Source organism: Pimephales promelas, chromosome 15 (genome assembly GCF_988280905.1).
Source record: "Pimephales promelas chromosome 15, fPimPro1.hap1.1, whole genome shotgun sequence".
NCBI classification, from domain to species: Eukaryota; Metazoa; Chordata; class Actinopteri; order Cypriniformes; family Leuciscidae; genus Pimephales; species Pimephales promelas.
In genome coordinates, this window is record NC_142783.1 from 11,133,711 (window position 1) to 11,155,498 (window position 21,788).

Here is a 21,788-nt window from a genome sequence, read left to right on the forward strand (position 1 = left end):
TCAGTGTGCTTGTTTTAACAAGAGAAATAGTCGACTTTCACTAATAACACAACATAGTTAACTTACATACCACTGCATCCATATGAAGACGTTGTTCTGCAGGTTCGTCGTCGTCTTTTTCAAATCGCTCGCTCTGGCTCGAATATGTAACGTTAAGGCTTGATGGACAAGTCTTCCGTTGTTGACATTTTGTTAACGTGTGAATAAAAATGTTCTTTGAAGCTATAGTATCGTATATCTCTTATCAAACTACAATAATGGCCGAACGTGGGGATTTGAACCGACCGTGAACTCAGCGACCTGGAAAGCGGGCGGGGAAAGACGCAACTCCTTTTCATTTAAAGGGGCCGCTTCGAAACAACTTGCTCACAGAAGCACATCAGAAAAGGGGCCTGTGGAGCTATAATAATGAGGAATTCAGACCCAAGCACTGCAGTTATGCTTTATATAGACCACAAATGTATGATTTATAAGTAAAAATGAATGATTTAAAAGCATGATATGTACCCTTTAATGGAAACGTTATGAAAATGTTCTTATAACCTAAGATTGTTATCTGGGGAAGAGGAGAGATTCGCGATTGCACTGAACATGTTTTAAGTGCAGGATTCTCTCAGCGAGCCCAGAGAAAATAGACCTAACGGTATTCTCAAAAGAGCTATGGTTATCTGAGAGCGCGCGGGGCATTTTATGTTCCAAGCGCAAGCAGAGAGATTTGCGCTCGCGCATTATATGAATGTACTTTCGCGCTACAATAGTGCGCTCTCGACATTTGACAGGAAAATAACGCCATAGTTCTGCAGAATCCATCTTCCCTGTAACGCAACACCACCACACCACCAGTCGCTGCTTAGAAGTGCAACATTGTAAAGGGTCCATCTGAAACAGTGTCGCGCAGCGAATGAAATACATCGGTATGGCGGTATATAAAAAATGTATATCTTTAACAAAATATACACCGTTTTTCGGTATGAACCAGTATACCGCCCAGCACTAGTTGACACCTTACTGAGGAAAAAAGGTAATTTGAATGAAATACCCTGGAGAAAGCACAACCACCACAGTAAAACAAATATCTCTAAACTCTTAAAACCTTAACTTCTATGGAAATTATGCCTTTGTACCAGTCGCACTGAGACAATTCAAATGATACCAAACATGTATAGGGTTGTATGATAATTGTTCACATTAACACATGCTTTATTTTTGGATGATTTCAGATGATTCTCTTACAGAACTCTTCTAGAACTCTTACAGGTGCTTGTGAAGGCATGACTCAAAAGGTAAAAGTAGGCTACTCTCAAAAATGGTCCAAGATTTTAGGACTATTTGTAGCTGTGTTGCTATGTGTCCTGAGTAAGTAAATAAGTAAAAGTAGACTAAAACTCTTGAGTGAACATCTCGCTTATAATAAACCCATACAACTTATCTGCACTGGAAGCATTTTTTGACATGACGATTCTCAACTGTTTAAAGGTCCCGTTCTTCGTGATCCCATGTTTCAAACTGTAATGTTGTTGTTAGAGTATATATAATATCTGTAAAATTATAAAGCTCAAAGTTCAATGCCAAGCGAGATATTTTAACAGAAGTAGCCGACATTGAACGGCCCGATTGGACTACATCTCTCTACTTCCTTCTTTAATGACGTCAGTAGAACAGTTTTTTGACTAACGTCCGCCCACATGAATGCACCCTCAACTCCCTCAACTTGCGCACTTCTTATAACTTACTGTCTTTACTCGGCTCTTACGGTGATTTTCTGAAGTAAAACTGATGCTTCATCTTTTATGTGATGTACAATAAACTTTATTAAACTCATCAGTATATGTTTGATCATCATTCGGACCAGGTCCGAAACAGCAGACTTGTAGGCTCTTAATAAATAATGGATACATACAAGTATCCATACATACTAAACTATACCTGTTCCATCTCTATACTGCACTCTGACTCTGTAGGCATTATTGTCCGACTCGAAATGAACACCTTTAGAGAGTTTCTGATATTATCATCATTTCGTGAGATGAAATTGTCCTGAGAGACTGAGCGTGAGTTCATGAAGCTCCGCCCCCTGTGCCGGCAGCAGCAGCTTATTTGCATTTAAAGGGCACACACTAAAACAGCGCGTTTTTCTGAGCCCCAAAAAATGACAATTTAAACGTGCTGTAAAAAAATGATCTGTTGGGTATTTTGAGTTGAAACTTCACATACACATTCTGGGGACATCAGAGACTTATTTTACATCTTGTGAAAAGGGGCATAACACGGGACCTTTAAGGCTGTCTACACGGGACACGTCAAACGTCAAAGTAGACATTACAAACTGCTACAAAACATGATGATGATGATGTATATTGATGCAGTGTTCATGATCCGTTTCATTTTTGAAGGCCTAAATGCAGAAATGTTTGTGCAAAATGCTAAATTGGTCTTGCACTCCTGGACCCGGAGCTGTTTTCTCACAGCAGTGTTGTAGTCGAGACCACCTCATTCGAGTCGACACCGAGACCAGAGAGAGTCGAGTCCGAGTCAAGACCAGACAGCAAACTGACATTGAATCAACGTGGAAACGACGTCTCTCATGACATTGAAACAACGTTGATTTTGCTCATCGAATTAACGTTGAACCAACGTCAGACGCGGCATTCTTCAAAGCTAAATGAAAATCGAAAATTGGTTTGCTTTCATAACGTTGAAACAACGCGTTGATTTCAAGTTGATTTTCCGTTAGTTTTGAAAGAATGCCACGTCTGACGTTGGTTCAACGTTAATTCGATGAGCAAAACAATGTCAGATCAACGTTGTTTCTATGTCATATTTCCACGTTGATTCAATGTCAGTTTGCTATCTGGGGAATTTACTTAGAATTTAAAAAATATGATCAGTTTAGGGTAAAAAGGCCACATAGTAGGTGGTGTTAAAAGTAATTCTATTACAATTTGTCATGCGCAGTTGCGCACTAGAAAATCACCAATCACTGGGCGTGTCAATCAATTTAAAGAAATATTTTATTAACATACATTAATAATCATGAAAAATATTTTTAATTGAACTCGAGTGGACTCGGGAATAATTCCGAGTCCTAAAAAAAAAATGTTCGAGTACGAGTCAATTCCGAGTCCAAATGGACACGAGTCCATGACAAGACCAAGACCATTAAAATATAGTCTCGAGACCGAGTCCGAGACGAGTCCGAGTCTCGAGTACTACAACACTGTCTCACAGATCTCACAGATCTGGGCTCATGAATGGCATAAGGCCATGAATAGCAAACAGTCAATGAACAATAAACTCGATTAAGAGAATGTATTTTAATATAAATATATCATATACTTAACCTTTAAACTGGACTTTGAATTAAAAGTTTGACAAAAAAATGTGCAGAAAGCAGCCCAGTTTTAAGATGCACATGCTGTTTACTTGGGAACACGGAAAAGCAGCTTGTGCTCTATAAATGATGGATGAGAATGGAGGGCTGAAGTCTCCATTACTGTCCCTTGAATAGAGGAACACTATGAGCAGGAAAGAGAAGCTTTTCCTCAGGAGCACAAGATGAGCATCTCCTGTCACGCTCCGACATGAACACCTCTCTGATCACAGTTACAGCAGTGAATGGAGGTGAGAGCTGGAGGTGTAAGAACACTATTAAAAATGGAAAACGCCATCACATCTGCTACAACGTTCTAAAGCACATGCTGAGATATTTTGTGAATTAAAGGAAAAACTCTTATACTCACTCTAATCTCATTTCAAATCCACTTTTTACAGTATAACAAAGAGGAGAGAATTAGCAGTGTGTGTATTAGGCTTTGGGTCTCCGTCTTGTTTGAACTTTAACGGGTCGTATTATTCTTTTTCACTTTTTCAACTTTAGTTAGTGTAGTGTTTCTGTTTGAGCATAAAAAAGATCTGCAAGGTTACAAAGCTCAAAGTCCACTCCAAAGAGAGATATTTTATTAAACAGAATCCACTAACCAAGAACTACAACGAACGGCTCGTTTGGACAACGCAATTTTTCCGGGCTTTGTGAAGTCATAATGTTCCTCATTTAAATAATCCCCACCCACGGAATATGCAGAAAAGCGGACAAGGCCTGGTTGAGCTGCTGCTTTGTCAAAGAGACATTGTTTTTCCACAACTCACTTGTTTGACCTTCCTAAGGCTGACAAACTTAGGGCCTTATTTTAACAATCTGAAACGCAAGTGTCAAAGCGCATGGCGCAAGAAACTTTGTGGGGGGGTTTTGGGCGCTGTTGCTATTTTCCCGGCGGGATAAATGCCTCTTGCGCCTGGCGCAAATCTAAAATGGGTTGGTCTGAAGTAGCTTCATTATTCATAGGTGTGGTTTGGGCGTAACGTGAAATAAACCAATCAGAGCGCCATCCAACATACCCTTTAAGAACAGGTGCGCATGTTGCATGACGGATTGTTATTATAGCGGCGGGTTTACCAGGCGCGCGCCAGGAGCGTTCACAACCGATGAGACCGACGTTCTTATCAGGACAGTGAAAGACAGAGAAGTGACGTTGTATGGGGATGGGTGAAACCCTCGCACATCAGCGTCGGTTAAACATTATAGTCTATATGTATGTTTCTTGCCACTATTGGACAAACAGGTCTGATCCAGTACTACAATTAGCCTTAAAAAAATTGTGTAATTTGTTTTTTTCATCTTCATGTAAACCACAATGATTTCCCTCATGTGTTAATAGTTTTCTGTAAGTGTAAAACAGCACCAGGGAATGTTTGCGCTGAAACACGCCTCCTTTTTGCGCCGATCCGCCCAGGGAGCGCAAGTTCATTTCCTAGTTTACCGACGTGCGCCTGTGGAGGGGAAATCCATCTTTTCGTGCGTGCAAAATAGGAATGAGACATGCGTTTGTGTATAAAGTCATTTGCGCCGGGTGCAAGATAGAGCCCTTAGAGTGATTAAATATTTATTTTAAACACTGTTCTTGGACATTATAATCCCGATGTTAATCTGTGCGCTGCACATTTTTTTCGGAGAACGGCTTCCAGAACCACAATGCAGTAGCGTAGCACACAAAAGATTTTTGAGTTTCCACTTTGTCGAGACAATCTGCTGTTTGTGGATCAGAACTTGTAAGTATGTCTTATTATTTGTAGTTGCGTTTTCTATTAACTATTCCAGTTATAAGTTTTATGTTGTTGCTATGCTCGCCTGCTAGCCAACATTAGTGTTGATATAGTGTTTTTGATATAGCTATATTTACTATAGCTTTTGTAAGCTCTCGCTCGCTTTTGCAAGGCTGTCCACCCCTTAGGAAATTAACCATGGTTTTGTGATCAATTACTGTTTGCATTACCATAGATTTCTGACAAATGCCATGATTAATTGGTGTAAAATATCTAAATGTATAAGAAAATTATATATATATATATATATATAAACATTCCACTCTGAAACATCCTGTGAAATCTGAGTCTGAGTATTAAAATCTGTTCTGGACAATCCTTTTGTTTGTTAAAGGAGAACTTCGGCGCAAAATGGATCTTTGGTCTAATTACACATTGGTGCCTAGTCGACCGTTCTCTGAGATTTGTTTTCATAATAATCGAATGTAGAGAGTTTTATCTCTAAAAACTGTTTAGCGTATACGCTAGTATATGGGGGCATATAATAAGTAAAAGGAAATCGTTAGTTAATCCCACTAACAAGGCTCAAAATAGCCCCACACTAACACAGTAACATAATGAGGGTCCCTAAATACAAACCGAAGCATTGAGAACTTTGTAAGTGTACAGACCATTTAATAAGAAGATACTTTATAAAGACAGTTCACTTCGTGTATACAGGCAGCAGCCATCTTTGGAAAACAGTCTCGACAAGTCGAAGTCAAGTTAAGTATCTGCAAATTTGCTGTGGGGCAAGGGCCCTTATATACATCATATAATATCATTATATATATATAATATATATTAGTTGGGCCCTACTAATATCATTAGTAACATTAAATATTACACAATAAACCAAAGTATATCAGTAGGAGTTTCCTTAAGTCTTTCTGATAGTTTTCTACAGGTTGGTTTACTACAAAAGTAGAATACAATTCTGAAATTATGGTTTATAGTTTTGGTGTGCCACCCCAAGATTTTAACTGGCCCCATCTGGCCAACCCTATGAAAAATTTCTGGAGGCGCCACTGATGGACCCTCATTATGTTACTGTGTTAGTGTGGGGCTATTTTGAGCCTTGTTAGTGGTTTAAACTAGCGATTTCATTTTACTTAGTAAATGCCCCTAGTACTAGCATTATACGCTAAACAGTGTTTAGAGATAAAACTCTTTACATTCAATTATCATGAAAACAAATCTCAGAAAACGGTCAACTAGGTACCAACGTGTAATTAGACCAAAGGTTCATTTAGCACCGGAGTTCTCCTTTAACATTATCAGGGTCTGAATCAGACTTCAATTGGTTTGAAATTGCCACCATCCTTGATATTTACACTAGAGCAGAACTCACAGAAATACACATGTATTTTCGTTCTCAACAAATGTTTCCGAGGATATTTTGACTTTTTTTTTTCTTGACATAGTGTTTAAGCACCAGGTGATGTGAAAGAGAACTCAATTCAGTATGACAGGTGGCTTTGAGTTACCAAATTGAGTTCTCCCCATTTGATTCCAACAGTATGAATGATTCCAATGAAGGTGAGTTCATTTTGGGTTATACCTTAACAACTGCATTGCAATTTGCAACACATTAGCAACCACCCTGAGTAGCCTACCAACTCGCTAGCAACCACCCAATACCTTTAAAACCACATAGCAACACCAACACCCTAGCATCCAACCAGAACACCACAGCAGTCTGTCTGTATTTCTGATGGTCTGTTTGTCTGATTGCCTTCAAACTTCAAGTTCAGGCTTTCTCAAGCCAACATTTTATCTGTTAATGTTAATGTTTTGGAATTGGTAAAATGTGATCATAATCTCAACCTGTCTAATACATATCAACTTTATATAGATTGGGCTGATCTCCGCCAATTGCCTACATGGTGTCAATGAATAAGGCACAATTTCTGTTTTCAAATATTACAACTTTAACATGCTCTCTGGGGTATGAGCTAAAACTTCACAAACACTCTCATCAGAGGACATCAAAGATTTATTTTACATCTCGTAAAAAGGGCTGAATATTAATATCTTCTGTGGAAGACTCAGGACCAAAAATGTTCGCCCAATCACTGCATTCGGTCACACATCATCAGCGCGTTCTGTAAGATGCCAATGTGTAGACAGACAGTCAACAGGGCACCGTAAACAAGCAGCAGCCGCCTTTTACAGTTCCTACTGAACCGGAACATTCTGCCCAGAGCTGTTCACATCTTTAGACTTGGATTTATGTGTTTCTATGTAAACACTGAAACGATACCGCAGCAGTCAGATGGTATAATCACTACTCTGTAAGTTGTTTACGTTCATTATTATTGTCAATGTTATGTGCTTTGAGACATGAGGTAACGCAGTCTCTCGTCTCATGAGGGTTAGCAGACTAGAGAGTGCTGTGAAGGGAGGGTGAGATCTCATGCTTTCAAAGCTAACTTCCAATCGCTTGCCTCTCAAAAATTGCCTGTCCTACCTTTAATGTCAGCATATGTGTTGCAATTCTAGTTAAATTCTATTGGCATATAAAACATATATTATATTAGCCACCTCTGAAGCATTAGAATTTAAAAAAAAAAAAATACTTAAATGTGGTTGATCACTAGTCTTGATGAATGCTAACACCGCATCAGAAATATGATGCTGGTATATAAATATATAATGTTTTTTTTTTTTTCCTGAACCGAATTCATAAATTATCTCACTATGGTTTTAAACATGGTCTGGTGAAGCACATGCCACACATAATCTATCTGCATGAACATGCACAATATATTTATTCAGAAAGCATCATATTAGCCCTCGGCTAGTCTTAGAGGAGGAAAGGAAGTGGAGTAGAAACCAGAATCATGAACAATCATGACCTAATGTTCATGTCCTCAACAGTCTTCACAGCACACCGCATTCGAGACACAGGAGAAGAGATTTGGTATCCTGCAGACATCAGCTGCTTTTCATTTCAGGGCCTCATGGGTAATTTTAGGAAGGGCACACGATTCGTCCAAGTTAATGTATGTTTGTTTTCACTCTCTCAAGCTGTAATTGGTTACAAACAAGTGAGGACAGACCACAGCGGGAGGCAGAATTAATCGGAGGGTGTTGTGCACTCACACTCATAAGGGCAAATTGGAGAGAACGAAGACCTGCAAGACCTCTCTGACTCCAGAGAGTCCTACCAGAGAAAAGAAGTGTGACTAAACTGAAAACACACCAATTATTCTCAGCGGGAAGCTGAAAACTCAGACAGGATTAAAGGATCTGAGAGTAACAAAAACACAAACCGTACGGATGAATCCTACAATATACTGCAGTATTAAATGTGCTTTCAGGTCAGGTTTTACATTTGGATGTCACTAAATCCTAATTTCCAACAAAAACATGTCACAACAGCAAAAGAAAAGGCAACATTCAAAGAGAGCATAAATTGTTACAGAAACATACAGAATGTAAAAAAAGTACAAAAAGGTAGAGATGCAAAACACAGTTCAAAGTATATTTTAATAAGTAGGCTACATAAAAAAGTAGTCACCTAAAGGATTATTAGGAACACCATACTAATACTGTGTTTGACCCCCTTTCGCCTTCAGAACTGCCTTAATTCTACGTGGCATTGATTCAACAAGGTGCTGAAAGCATTCTTTAGGAATGTTGGCCCATATTGATAGAATAGCATCTTGCAGTTGATGGAGATTTGTGGGATGCACATCCAGGGCACGAAGGTACCATTCCACCACATCCCAAAGATGCTCTACTGGGTTGAGATCTGGTGACTGTGGGGGCCATTTTAGTACAGTGAACTCATTGTCGTGTTCAAGAAACCAATTTGAAATGATTCGAGCTTTGTGACATGGTGCATTATCCTGCTGGAAGTCATCAGAGGATGGGGACATGGTGGCTATAAAGGGATGGACATGGTCAGAAACAATGCTCAGGTAGGCCGTGGCATTTAAACGATGCCCAATTGGCACTAAGGGGCCTAAAGTGTGCCAAGAAAACATCCCGACACCATTACACCACCACCACCAGCCTGCACAGTGGTAACAAGGCATGATGGATCCATGTTCTCATTCTGTTTACGCCAAATTCTGACTCTACCATCTGAATGTCTCAACAGAAATCGAGACTCATCAGACCAGGCAACATTTTTCCAGTCTTCAACTGTCCAATTTTGGTAAGCTCTTGCAAATTGTAGCCTCTTTTTCCTATTTTTAGTGGAAATGAGTGGTACATGGTGGGGTCTTCTGCTGTTGTAGCCCATCCGCCTCAAGGTTGTGTGTGTTGTGGCTTCACAAATGCTTTGCTGAATACCTCGGTTGTAACGAGTGGTTATTTCAGTCAAAGTTGCTCTTCTATCAGCTTGAATCAGTCGGCCCATTCTCCTCTGACCTCTAGCATCAACAAGGCATTTTCGCCCACAGGACTGCCACATACTGGATGTTTTTCCCTTTTCACACCATTCTTTGTAAACCCTAGAAATGGTTGTGCATGAAAATCGCAGTAACTGCGTAGATTGTGAAATACTCAGACCGGCCCGTCTGGCACCAACAACCATGCCACACTCAAAATGGCTTAAATCACCTTTCTTTCCCATTCTGACATTCAGTTTGGAGTTCAGGAGATTGTCTTGACCAGGACCACACCCCTAAATGCATTGAAGCAACTGCCATGTGAATGGTAGATTAGATAATTGTATTAATGAGAAATTGAACAGGTGTTCCTAATAATCCTTTAGGTGGGTGTATAAATTCTCTATTGGTAGAATTCAGAAACCCCTGTCATAATCGGCACCGGTGGCTGTTAAGTGAACTGCAGCCAGCAATTTATTGCTCCTCCTCACATTCGTGCACATGTAAAAAAACAACAACAACAAAAAAAACAGCTAACTTGCAAAAAGCATGAGATCTAACCCTCTCTTCACAGCGCTCTCTAAAGCCATTGCTTTAGTCTGCGAACCCTCACGAGACGAGAGACTACAACAACAACAAAAATGAGTCTACAGGCTTTTATAGACAATCTATGAAGTCAAGGAAGGTCTCCATTTTTATGTTTCGTTACAGGCTGTTGACACTTTGGAAATAAAATAGCGATTATATGAAAATTCTTACATATAGTCCCTTTAAAAGATTATTATTATCGGATATTATTATTATTATTATTTAAAGGTATTTTTTATCATTGTTGCTCCTAAATTCTGAATTTATCTCCAATCAAAGCTTTTGTAACTAACCCACCATCTTCAACAAAATATTTCAAGACATCAAGAGTTACTAAAAAAAGGCACAGGACACCCATGTAACTCATGCTTGTTGTGTGTGCGTAGCCTAGCCATAATGGTATTTTGACCAGCTGAGAACTTGTGAAGAGCTTATACAATGTGTAAAGGAGTAAGCGACAGGAATCCCTCCGTCACACACACAAACGAAGATCTCCTGTGAGGAGGGGCGGAGCTACATGGTGGCCAGGGGGGGCCACGGCCACCATTGGTCAAGGCTCGGCCCCCCTGCCGGCCCCCCCTCCCAACCTCACGGGAAAATAAATTTAATAATAATAAAAAAAATAAAAATAAAAACTCCAGTAACGGTCTAAAAAGGAAGCTGAAATGTATGCATTTTTTAATCAAGTCATTGATTTCACTTGTTGGGTCTCGCCCCCATCAACAGTGCGAGACATAACGTGCCTGCATTCTGACAGCGCTTGGGCTGTTTACACCTGGCCACTTCATGCGTTTTCTCAGATCGGATAGCTATCTGATTTATCAAAACGATTCCACCTGGTCACATAAATGTGTTTTTGCAAAATGGGTATAAATCCGATCTTCAATTCCCGCGTTATACAGATTTAATGAAGTGCACGTCACCGAAAGCAACAGATGAGTTGGATTTTATTGATCATCGGCTAATTTCAAAATCAGCAAAGACGGTGATAAGAGAGAGCGGCAACAGAACTGGTAAGATCATTTCGTTTCTTTACTTTTAATGAAGATGGTAGTGTTAATCGTCTGCGACTTACTTTCACTTTGATTTGCGATAGATTGCGGCGCGTTGGCTTGCGTTCAGCCGCTCATCTGATCTGAGGTGATGATGCGCGTCGCAGTAGCGTCGTCATATCTGACTAAAATAGCATGACATGTAGCCTGTAACACGCTCTCACGCGTTTCTTTTTTTTTTTTTTTTTTTTTTTTTAGCATTTTTGGGAGTATTAACATTTACATATGTGGTTTCAAGAACAAGATGCATTTACACTTGTCCAGTTTCGTCTGGAATGCGGCCCAGACCACCTCCTGAAGTGGTTTGAGTGATCGGATTCAAATCCGTCTCGAATGCGTTTCGGGGGGCATTTACACCAGGTCTTTTCACGATCGGATAGCTATCCGATCACAAAAAAACGCATGAAGTGGCCAGGTGTAAACGGCCCATAGGGTTCTTTAATCAACTCCGAAGAACATTTTATGCTAAAAAAGGTTCAAAACTGACAAGAAAGAACCCTTTTGGCTCAAAGGTTTTTTAAAGGCTATTATTCATTAATATATTACATTATTCTGCAACATTTGTAGTTGTTATTAAATTATTGTTTATTAAACTGTTGTAGTAACTTAATATCACATTTTAATCATGCAGATTTTTAGAGGATAAAAAGTGAAATGGCACTCTTCGTCTGATATTGATTAATTACATTTTTTAACCACCATATATTGAATTTTGTGATCATTCACATGCATTGCATTTTAAGGGTTCCAAATACGTAACGCTTTAGAACCTTTTAAGGTTCTATATTGAACCTTTTCTTCTAAGAGTGTAATTGTTACAGCAGACACAAAGCGAACAGAACATTTCAGGGTAACACTTTAGAATACGGTTCCTTCGTTAATGAATAACTACACAAGAACTAATGAGTAACACAATATTAACGATCTTGTAACTATTATTAACTAACAAGAAACTCTGATTAACAAACTAGTAAGTAATAGCGCACAGATGAAAGTGGTAGTTCACTATTAAGTAATCAATAACTTCTATTTTTTTAATACTTCCCAGAGAACTACTGAAAAAGTTTATTAACAATCTAGTAACTACTATTAACTAAAATAAACTCTTATTAACAAATTAGTAAGTAATAGCTCACAGATGAAAGTGTTACTAGATACTTCTGTGGGAATTACTAATTATTTGGATTCGTATTATAAAGTGAAGATCATTGGAACTAACTAGTAATGACTCAAGTGTTACTAAAGACATTTTCTAAAAGTATCACTCTTAAAAGAGATTGAACCTTTGGGGTTCAAAAAAGAACTTTAAAGTGCAAAAATGAACTTCTAAATGTAAAAAAGGTTCAAAGTTGAACCTATAGGTTCTTTAATGATCCTCTGATTATTTGGCACATGTTGTCAGTTCATTTTAGAACCTTTGTTGTGGCAGAAGGGTTCATATAAGAACCTGGCCTGTTGTTAAGGTTCCTTTTTGAACCTCATAAGATGGACTGTAAAAGAATGATTGTTTTGTTTTTAGGCCCTTGCTTTGCTAATAGCCCCTGAACATACAAGAATGAAACTTTTACATTTTTACACATTAAAAGTACTTGATCATTAAAGATGCTCCATAATGTTGTTCACCTATTCGTTTTAAAATACTTTGTAAGCAAAATTACACTCCTACACCCCTGCTTTCAAGTTGATAACATTGATTTTTTATAGAGATGTCAAATTATAATTCAGTAAACAAACATTACTCAAAAAATATTTCTGTAAATTGCAAAGTGACAAACCTTTGCCCTTATTTTTATTTTACAGTTCTCTTTTATTTATTTCTTTTAAGACATGCCTAGTCTATTGAAATGTCAGGCTATTAATTAATTCCTCTTCACACAAAACAATTTTCAGCGGTTCTTCAGTAGTTCTTTATGGTGGTAGAGGTGCTATATAGCACCACTACCATAAAAAGAACCAGTTCAGCCCAGTATGGTTCTATAGTGGTTCTTTGTATAGTCGAGGTCCTATAGTACCTCAACTATTCAAAGAATATTTTAAGGCCCTGTATGGTTCTTTAAAGGTTTTATAAACTGTCTTCTCATAGAAATTTTGAAATAATTGAATACAATAAAACAATTTATTTCCTGATGATGACACATTAAAGAAAAATAAATAAAAATGCAACAGAAAAAATGGATCTATCCGGAGCTCCCGAGAAGAAAAAACGTCTTCGTTCATTCAATAAGGGATGGGAGAAAAAAAATCAAAAGAAAAATCAAAGTGATGGTATAAAAATAAAGCATTTTTCATACAACTCATACAACTACACAATGAGTTTTAAATTCATAATTTAAAATTAATAATAAATACTTTAAATTGTCATATATAATGCTAGATGTTTTATTTAAATGCCGCGTGCCTTTTAAAGTGTTCTGGTTTTAATGCGCGTGCGCGTAAACATTCAGTCACATTCAGGAGCGCGCGCGATCAGATGAAAACAAGGAAACATCAACTGACAAACTGCAAAAATAACTTCTCGCGCTGTTGATTTCGCTGCTTTCAGGTAAGTTTACTTAACATATAATAAATACAAATGTCCCTGACACCTTTCTTATGTGTAATTAATACACTTCTGTTGAATATTTACTTTATAGAAATGGTTTTGTGTCTTCGAAAAAGTCCGTTAGCATCACAACCGTTTTAAGAAGAGGTAAGTTAAGTTAACGTTGCACTGGACCTCTCGTTTTATATAAGTTTGGGGGGTTTTAACTACATCTTTGTGTTGATAACAGTTTTTGATAGTTTTGTTTTGCTGAAAATTTGTCAATGGGTGATTTGAAGTAAGCTAATTTATTTAACCTAAAATAATTCACTGTACGTTACTGTTAATCAGTGACGTCACTCACAACAAAGGGGGGAATTATTTTTTAATCATGATAATAACTCCATATGATTTATTTCACAATATATATTACCCTAAGATATGTATATTAACTGCATTTCATCTCTGCTCGGTGCTGTAGCGTGCTTCATTGTAATAAACCCTATATGTTCTATTGTAAATCCTATGTAACGTTAACCTTGTTGGCTCTGTGACACATTGCATGTTGTGTTCTAGAAGATCTTGCTGGTGGCCTGTTGCACCCCCTGTCCAAGAAAATCTCCACGGCTATGAACTCAACTAGTAAGCAAAACCTCAAACATACAGTGCACTACGGTTCAAAATTTGGGGGACTGTGGGATTTATGCTTTTGAATGAAGTCTCTCACTTTAAAATTATTAACCCCAGTTTTTTTCAGTGAGACTGTCCTTGAGAAACCTGTAGGCTAAATAATCAGCTAATATAATATAATGTTATTATACACATTATAATGTTATAATAGCAAATATAATGTTATAATAGTCATAGTTATAATAATTAATTTAACTATTATGATAACAGGATATCATGGTCATTGGTATATTTTATTTTATTTCTCTAGGTGTGTTTTTAATTATGTTGGCCAATGAGACAGACACCATACTGTCCAACTCAAAGGTATTTATTTATTTTTATGTATTTTTCACTGATAAATACTGAAATTCTTTAATTCAGGGGATCTTAAAGTAATGGCTATGCTCTTGTTACCAGATGAGATATAATCGTTTGCCCCTGTGATTCTTCAGGACAAGATCTTGATCCACATTCAGACATGAAGAAGGTGAGTTTCGCAAAAGCTGCCACTATCACTAATCAAGAGACAGAACACAACAGGCCTTCATCCATATGAACTCACCCATATGTAGGGATGGGTACCGAAACCCGGTGTTAAACATTAAACGGGCCCTGGGGTTCTGTTGTCAAGCCGCCTTCTCAAGTCTGCAGTGTGACCAGTTGATGTAAGATGCTGCTGACGTGTGTCTATGTATTCGGGTTCAAATAAATATGGCTGGGCATAAAAATGCAAGTCTTTACCTTAGACATCCTTAGAACAAAGAATTTTTGTTTACAGCATGTCTCCCTCAGACTAACCGATGCTCAGGCACACCAGACATACGTCAGCAGCGTCTTACGTCAGGAGCGGCACTGAATGCGGATCCACAACAGAACTGGAAGACAATACAATGCTGAATAAAGTCGTAGTTTTTGTTATTTTTGGACCAAAATGTATTTTCGATGCTTCAAAACATTCAAACTAACCCATTGATGTCACATCGACTACTTTGATGATGTCTTTATTTCCTTTCTGGACAAGGACAGTATACCGTACATACATTTACAATGGAGGAACAGAAAGCTCTCAGGTTAAATCTAAAATATCTTAAACTGTGTTCCGAAAATGAACGGATGTCTTACGGGCTTGGGACGACACGAGGGAGAGTCATTAATTACATAATTTTACCCTAAGGCTTAACCCTTTAAGGCTTAATTCTATAAAGTTTGTAGAGTCTGGCTCGGATCCAGGAGAGGCCTTTCAGACCTTTTGTGTCCGTGGTTCCTTAGCCGGAGCCAGTGTCTGCTGTTCCTGAGCCGGAGCCAGTGTCTGCTGTTCCTGAGCCGGAGCCAGTGTCTGCTGTTCCTGAGCCGGAGCCAGTGTCTGCTGTTCCTGAGCCGGAGCCAGTGTCTGCTGTTCCTGAGCCGGAGCCAGTGTCTGCTGTTCCTGAGCCGGAGCCAGTGTCTGCCTGTTCCTGAGCCGGAGCCAGTGTCTGCCTGTTCCTGAGCTGGAGCCAGTGTCTGCTGTTCCTGAGCCGGAGCCAGTGTCTGCTGTTCCTGAGCCGGAGCCAGTGTCTGCTGTTCCTGAGCTGGAGCCAGTGTCTGCTGTTCCTGAGCTGGAGCCAGTGTCTGCTGTTCCTGAGCCGGAGCCAGTGTCTGCTGTTCCTGAGCCGGAGCCAGTGTCTGCTGTTCCTGAGCCGGAGCCAGTGTCTGCTGTTCCTGAGCCGGAGCCAGTGTCTGCTGTTCCTGAGCCGGAGCCAGTGTCTGCTGTTCCTGAGCTGGAGCCAGTGTCTGCTGTTCCTGAGCCGGAGCCAGTGTCTGCTGTTCCTGAGCCGGAGCCAGTGTCTGCTGTTCCTGAGCCGGAGCCAGTGTCTGCTGTTCCTGAGCCGGAGCCAGTGTCTGCTGTTCCTGAGCCGGAGCCAGTGTCTGCTGTTCCTGAGCCGGAGCCAGTGTCTGCTGTTCCTGAGCCGGAGCCAGTGTCTGCTGTTCCTGAGCTGGAGCCAGTGTCTGCCTGTTCCTGAGCCGGAGCCAGTGTCTGCTGTTCCTGAGCCGGAGCCAGTGTCTGCCTGTTCCTGAGCTGGAGCCAGTGTCTGCTGTTCCTGAGCCGGAGCCAGTGTCTGCTGTTCCTGAGCCGGAGCCAGTGTCTGCCTGTTCCTGAGCCGGAGCCAGTGTCTGCCTGTTCCTGAGCTGGAGCCAGTGTCTGCCTGTTCCTGAGCCGGAGCCAGTGTCTGCTGTTCCTGAGCCGGAGCCAGTGTCTGCCTGTTCCTGAGCTGGAGCCAGTGTCTGCTGTTCCTGAGCCGGAGCCAGTGTCTGCTGTTCCTGAGCCGGAGCCAGTGTCTGCCTGTTCCTGAGCCGGAGCCAGTGTCTGCCTGTTCCTGAGCTGGAGCCAGTGTCTGCCTGTTCCTGAGCCGGAGCCAGTGTCTGCCTGTTCCTGAGCCGGAGCCAGTGTCTGCCTGTTCCTGAGCTGGAGCCAGTGTCTGCCTGTTCCTGAGCCGGAGCCAGTGTCTGCCTGTTCCTGAGCTGGAGCCAGTGTCATCTGTTCCTGAGCTGGAGCCAGTGTCATCTGTTCCTGAGCTGGAGCCAGTGTCATCTGTTCCTGAGCTGGAGCCAGTGTCTGCTGTTCCTGAGCCGGAGCCAGTGTCATCTGTTCCTGAGCTGGAGTCAGTGTCATCTGTTCCTGAGCCGGAGCCAGTGTCTGCCTGTTCCTGAGCTGGAGCCAGTGTCATCTGTTCCTGAGCTGGAGTCAGTGTCTGCCTGTTCCTGAGCTGGAGCCAGTGTCATCTGTTCCTGAGCTGGAGCCAGTGTCTGCCTGTTCCTGAGCTGGAGCCAGTGTCATCTGTTCCTGAGCTGGAGTCAGTGTCATCTGTTCCTGAGCTGGAGTCAGTGTCGTCTGTTCCTGAGCCGGAGCCAGTGGCGTCTAGGGCTTGGTATTGTCAAGGGCATCCCAATACGCATCACGATACATGGGTCATGATACGATAGATACCACGATACAATACGAAACATATTACTATATATTGCAATATTTATATTTTTTTACCTCCTACAACCGGAAAAAAAGTACTGGAAGACAATACAGTACATTACAATTCATTGCACTCAGCTGTTCGCCATCATGATTGTCATGTTCTGTGTGTATAAATACCCTGCCTGTTTAGTGTTTGTTACGGAGTTATTGTATATTGTCCCCACATTTCCATTGTCTTTGAGCCTGTTTCTAGTATTTGTCTTATGTTTTTGGATTGCGTTTTTGGATTTTGACCTTTGTCTGGACTGGATTGTGAGTACGGATTATTCTAATAAATTTACTGCAATTGAATCTCTCTCTCCTGTGTGTGTGATCGTGACACACAGACCTAATTTCAACGCAAACAATAGGTTTTGTTGCTTTCCACAAACTATGCTGTCAAAAAAAAATTACATTTATTTTTAGCTAATGGCCAAAAGTATTTGAGCAGTTGTATGATGGGAGTTAAATTAATTTGTTTACTCATAAGGTTTGCCTTCAGATAAATGTGAGAAGATGGTTAATACTTGTGTCCTCTCTTCCCCAGGGCCATGCTCAGACCAGCACTCCTGGCATCTCAACACCCAAGATGGTGCTTAAAGGGATACTCCACTTTTTTTGGTAATATGTTCATTTTACAACTCCCCCAGAGTTAAACTGTTGAGTTTTACCTTTTTTGAATCCATTCAGCCGATCTCCGGTTCTGGCGGTACCACTTTTAGCATAGCTTAGCATACATCATTGAAGTGCACCAGACCATTAGCATTTCTCCCCAAAAAATGACCAAAGTGTTTCGATATTTTTCCTATTTAAAACGTAACTCTTCTGTATTTACATCGTGCACTAAGACAGACGGAAAAAGTAAAGTTGCGATTTTCTAGGCTGATATGACTAGGAACTATTCTCTCATTCCTGCGTAATAATCAGGAAACTTCACTGCCGTACCATGAGTGCAGCAGGCGCAATGACTACACAAACTTAGTCCCGGTCATGTTAGACGCTGGGGACTATTTTCAAGCACTGCGTCATAACATTACGCCTGCTGCACTCATGGTACGGCAGTGAAGTTTCCTGATTATTACGCAGGAATGAGAGTATAGTTCCTAGTCATATCAGCCTAGAAAATCGCAACTTTACATTTTCCGTCGGTTTTAATGCACGATGTAACAACAAAAGAGTCAAGTTTTAAACAGGAAAAATATATAAACACTTTGGTAATTTTTTTCTGAGAAATGCTAATGGTCTTGTCCTCTTCAATGATTTATGCTAAGCTATGCTAAAAGTGCTACTGCCAGAACCGGAGATCGGCTGAATGGATTCAAAAAAGGTAAAACTCAACAGTTTAACTCTGGAGGAGTTGTAAAATGAGCCTATTTCCAAAAAAAGTGGAGTATCCCTTTAAAGGCTGCAGGGAAGGTCATCCAATGCAGTATGACCACATTGTGCTCACTATGGATGGGCAGGTAATCACAGAAGAGAGCGAGGACATCTTGATGGGATTGGGTCTCGTCCTGTGTGTTTTATTTTGTGTTTGGGATCCAGTATCCTAAAGGACTCAAGAAGACACTGACCTTTTTGGAGTGTGTTACATTGAAACTGAAAGATGCAGCCAGACTTCCTGTCACAAAAATTAGACTTTAGGACTCAATAATCTCTTTCTGGATGGCCAGTTCAAGAAAACAAGCACGTTTACACTGATGCATGATGTAAATACATGATGTAAATATATTAAATGGGTTAATATTTATTGTGAATATTCAATTGCATTCTGTTTTAATTTTTTCATGAAATATAATATTCTATTAATTGTAATAAGTCTTAATTAATTTGTACTTTCTGTCTTGTGTTCAAATTTGTACATGACTATATTAAATAAATATTTCAAGAAGAATAATAGGTTGTGTCTGTGTTGTGAAATGGGATTAAAGTAGTAAAGTATAATAATAATAATTACAAACATACATATCTACATACATATACATACCGAAATCATGTCTAAAAAGGTTCAAAATGGAACCCATGCGGTTCATTAATGCACCTTTAAGGGAAGGTTCCAATTAGAACCTTTTCAAAAAGGTTCAAAAATGAACCTTAAGGTTCCCCCACAGTTGCAATTTCCAGGAACCTCAAAAGGTTCATTTTTGAACCTTTCTTCTTAGAGTGTACTAAAGTTCACCAAAAAATCTCAAACGGTTGCACAAATCATGACTAGATCATGTAGTAACACTTGAGTCATTACTAGTTAATTCCAATGATCTTCACTTTATAATACAGATCCAAATAATTAGTAAGTAATAGCTCACAGATGAAAGTGTTACTAGATACTTCTGCGGGAATTACTAATTATTTGGATCCGTATTATAAAGTGAAGATCATTGGAACTAACTAATGACTCAAGTGTTACTACATGATCTAGTCATGATTTGTGCAACCGTTGTAACTTGTTGTATTATCACAAATAAATTGGATGTTGCACTTAAAATGCAATGGTTTACCTAAATAAATTATCGCCTATGACAATTCATATTGTGTCTTTTTGTCATTTGCACTAACAACATCCCTGTCTCATATTAAGGTCCCTAACCACTCACATAATGATGACACATTGCACTCGCACATTTATCAATTAGACATTATTAGTGTCATAAGGGAGTTCAATCCATTGTTTATGGCCTGACGAGCCGCGTGTGAGTTTTAGTAGTAGTTTTTGACAATCAAGTGCCACCCCAAATAAAAGACTGGCACAAGCTGGCCCCCCCAGAAATAATGTCCTGGCTACGCCCCTGCCTGATGCCTGTACCGAACTGTGATGGGCAACATCTCGACTATGAGCATCATCTACTTTATTGACTAGCTTAAGTTAGTTTTGATTGATGAAGGGAAGGAGGCCTTCACAGGCCTTCACCTTCACTTTTTCGAATTTCATGGAAAGAGAGCACAATTGTGTACAGGGAGGCCTTAAAAGCTGCTAGATCACAGCAGTAATGACTTTATGATCTTTTTTACTTACAAGATTGATAATATCAGGGAGAAAATTATAATTATGCAACCATCTAATACAGTATTGCAACAGGCAGTGGATTGTAGTCTCCCTGAGAAAAGATTTGATTCATTCATTGCTTTAGGAGAGGAAGAATTTTCGAAACTCGTTAAATCATCTAAATTGACAACATGTATGTTAGACCCTATACTGACTAAGCTATTGAAAGTGATGCCTCCAGAGGTCATAGATCCTCTTCTTAATATCATAATTCATCTTTGTCATTAGGATACATACGCTTGTCAAAAAAACGCAACTTGGGGCCAATCCCAATTCTACCCCTTACCCCTTCCCTTTCCCCTAGCCCTACCCCTTCGCCTTCCCCTTGACCCTTGAAACAGAGTGGCAATGCGTAGGGGTGAAAATATTCCCCTAAGAAATGGGACACCACTACGGGCCAATCCCAATTCTACCCCTTACCCCTTCACTTTCCCCTTCCCCTCCGTTTTGCGCGTCCACGTGAAGGGGCAGGGTTGTCCCAATTCTCTTTTGGTTGGAGGGGGAGGGCTAGGGTGAAGGGCCAGATAGCCCTTCAAACGAAGATTTTTCGGGAGCACACTTCAAACGAAGGGGTATGAGAAGTGTCACTGCTAACCCAGGCTGGCTGCCCAAGCGACAAAGGAGACCCATAAATTTAAGTATTTGTGGCTTTAATAAGTATTATAACGACAAATAATGATTTGCTTATGTACATTCAATATTGTGTTCATATTTACGGTCAGTTTCTTCACAGAAACGTTTGTAAAAAAATCGCTAAAATTACTGTAGTTTGCTAACGATAGTCCCGCAACATATTTTCGTCGTCTCCGTTGTTTCCTGCGAACTTCACAAGATGCAAGAAAATAGCTGTAACCCACGCAACTGAGATAACTGCAGCTGTCGACGGGATCTTGGAAGTTGTGATAAACATCGGCGCATCTCCTGTGACGTAGGCGCTAGCGACGACTTATAATGACGTTTAACGGAGGCGTAGTGGTGTCCCATTTCTTAGGGGAATATTTTCACCCCTACGCATTGCCACTCTGTTTCAAGGGTCAAGGGGAAGGCGAAGGGGTAGGGCTAGGGGAAAGGGAAGGGGTAAGGGGTAGAATTGGGATTGGCCCTACGCCTCCGTTAAACGTCATTATAAGTCGTCGCTAGCGCCTACGTCACAGGATATGCGCCGATGTTTATCACAACTTCCAAGATCCCGTCGACAGCTGCAGTTATCTCAGTTGCGTGGGTTACAGCTATTTTCTTGCATCTTGTGAAGTTCGCAGGAAACAACGGAGACGACGAAAATATGTTGCGGGACTATCGTTAGCAAACTACAGTAATTTTAGCGATTTTTTTACAAACGTTTCTGTGAAGAAACTGACCGTAAATATGAACACAATATTGAATGTAACATAAAGCAAATCATTATTTGTCGTTATAATACTTATTAAAGCCACACATACTTAAATTTATG

General features: G+C 40.1%; 1 protein-coding gene and 1 long non-coding RNA gene across 2 annotated transcripts in view; one reads left to right on the top strand and one right to left on the bottom strand.

Moving 5' to 3' along the window:
* The window catches only part of sash1b (SAM and SH3 domain containing 1b), a 152,389-nt gene that overhangs the window by 67,229 nt on the left and 63,372 nt on the right, over window positions 1–21,788 (bottom strand). The window lies entirely within an intron of this gene.
* Window positions 12,908–18,064, top strand: LOC148973478 (uncharacterized). The gene is made up of 6 exons (XR_016146654.1): window positions 12,908–13,661; window positions 13,753–13,808; window positions 14,217–14,282; window positions 14,581–14,636; window positions 14,730–14,799; window positions 17,846–18,064. It is a non-coding gene; the product is annotated as an uncharacterized LOC148973478 (long non-coding RNA).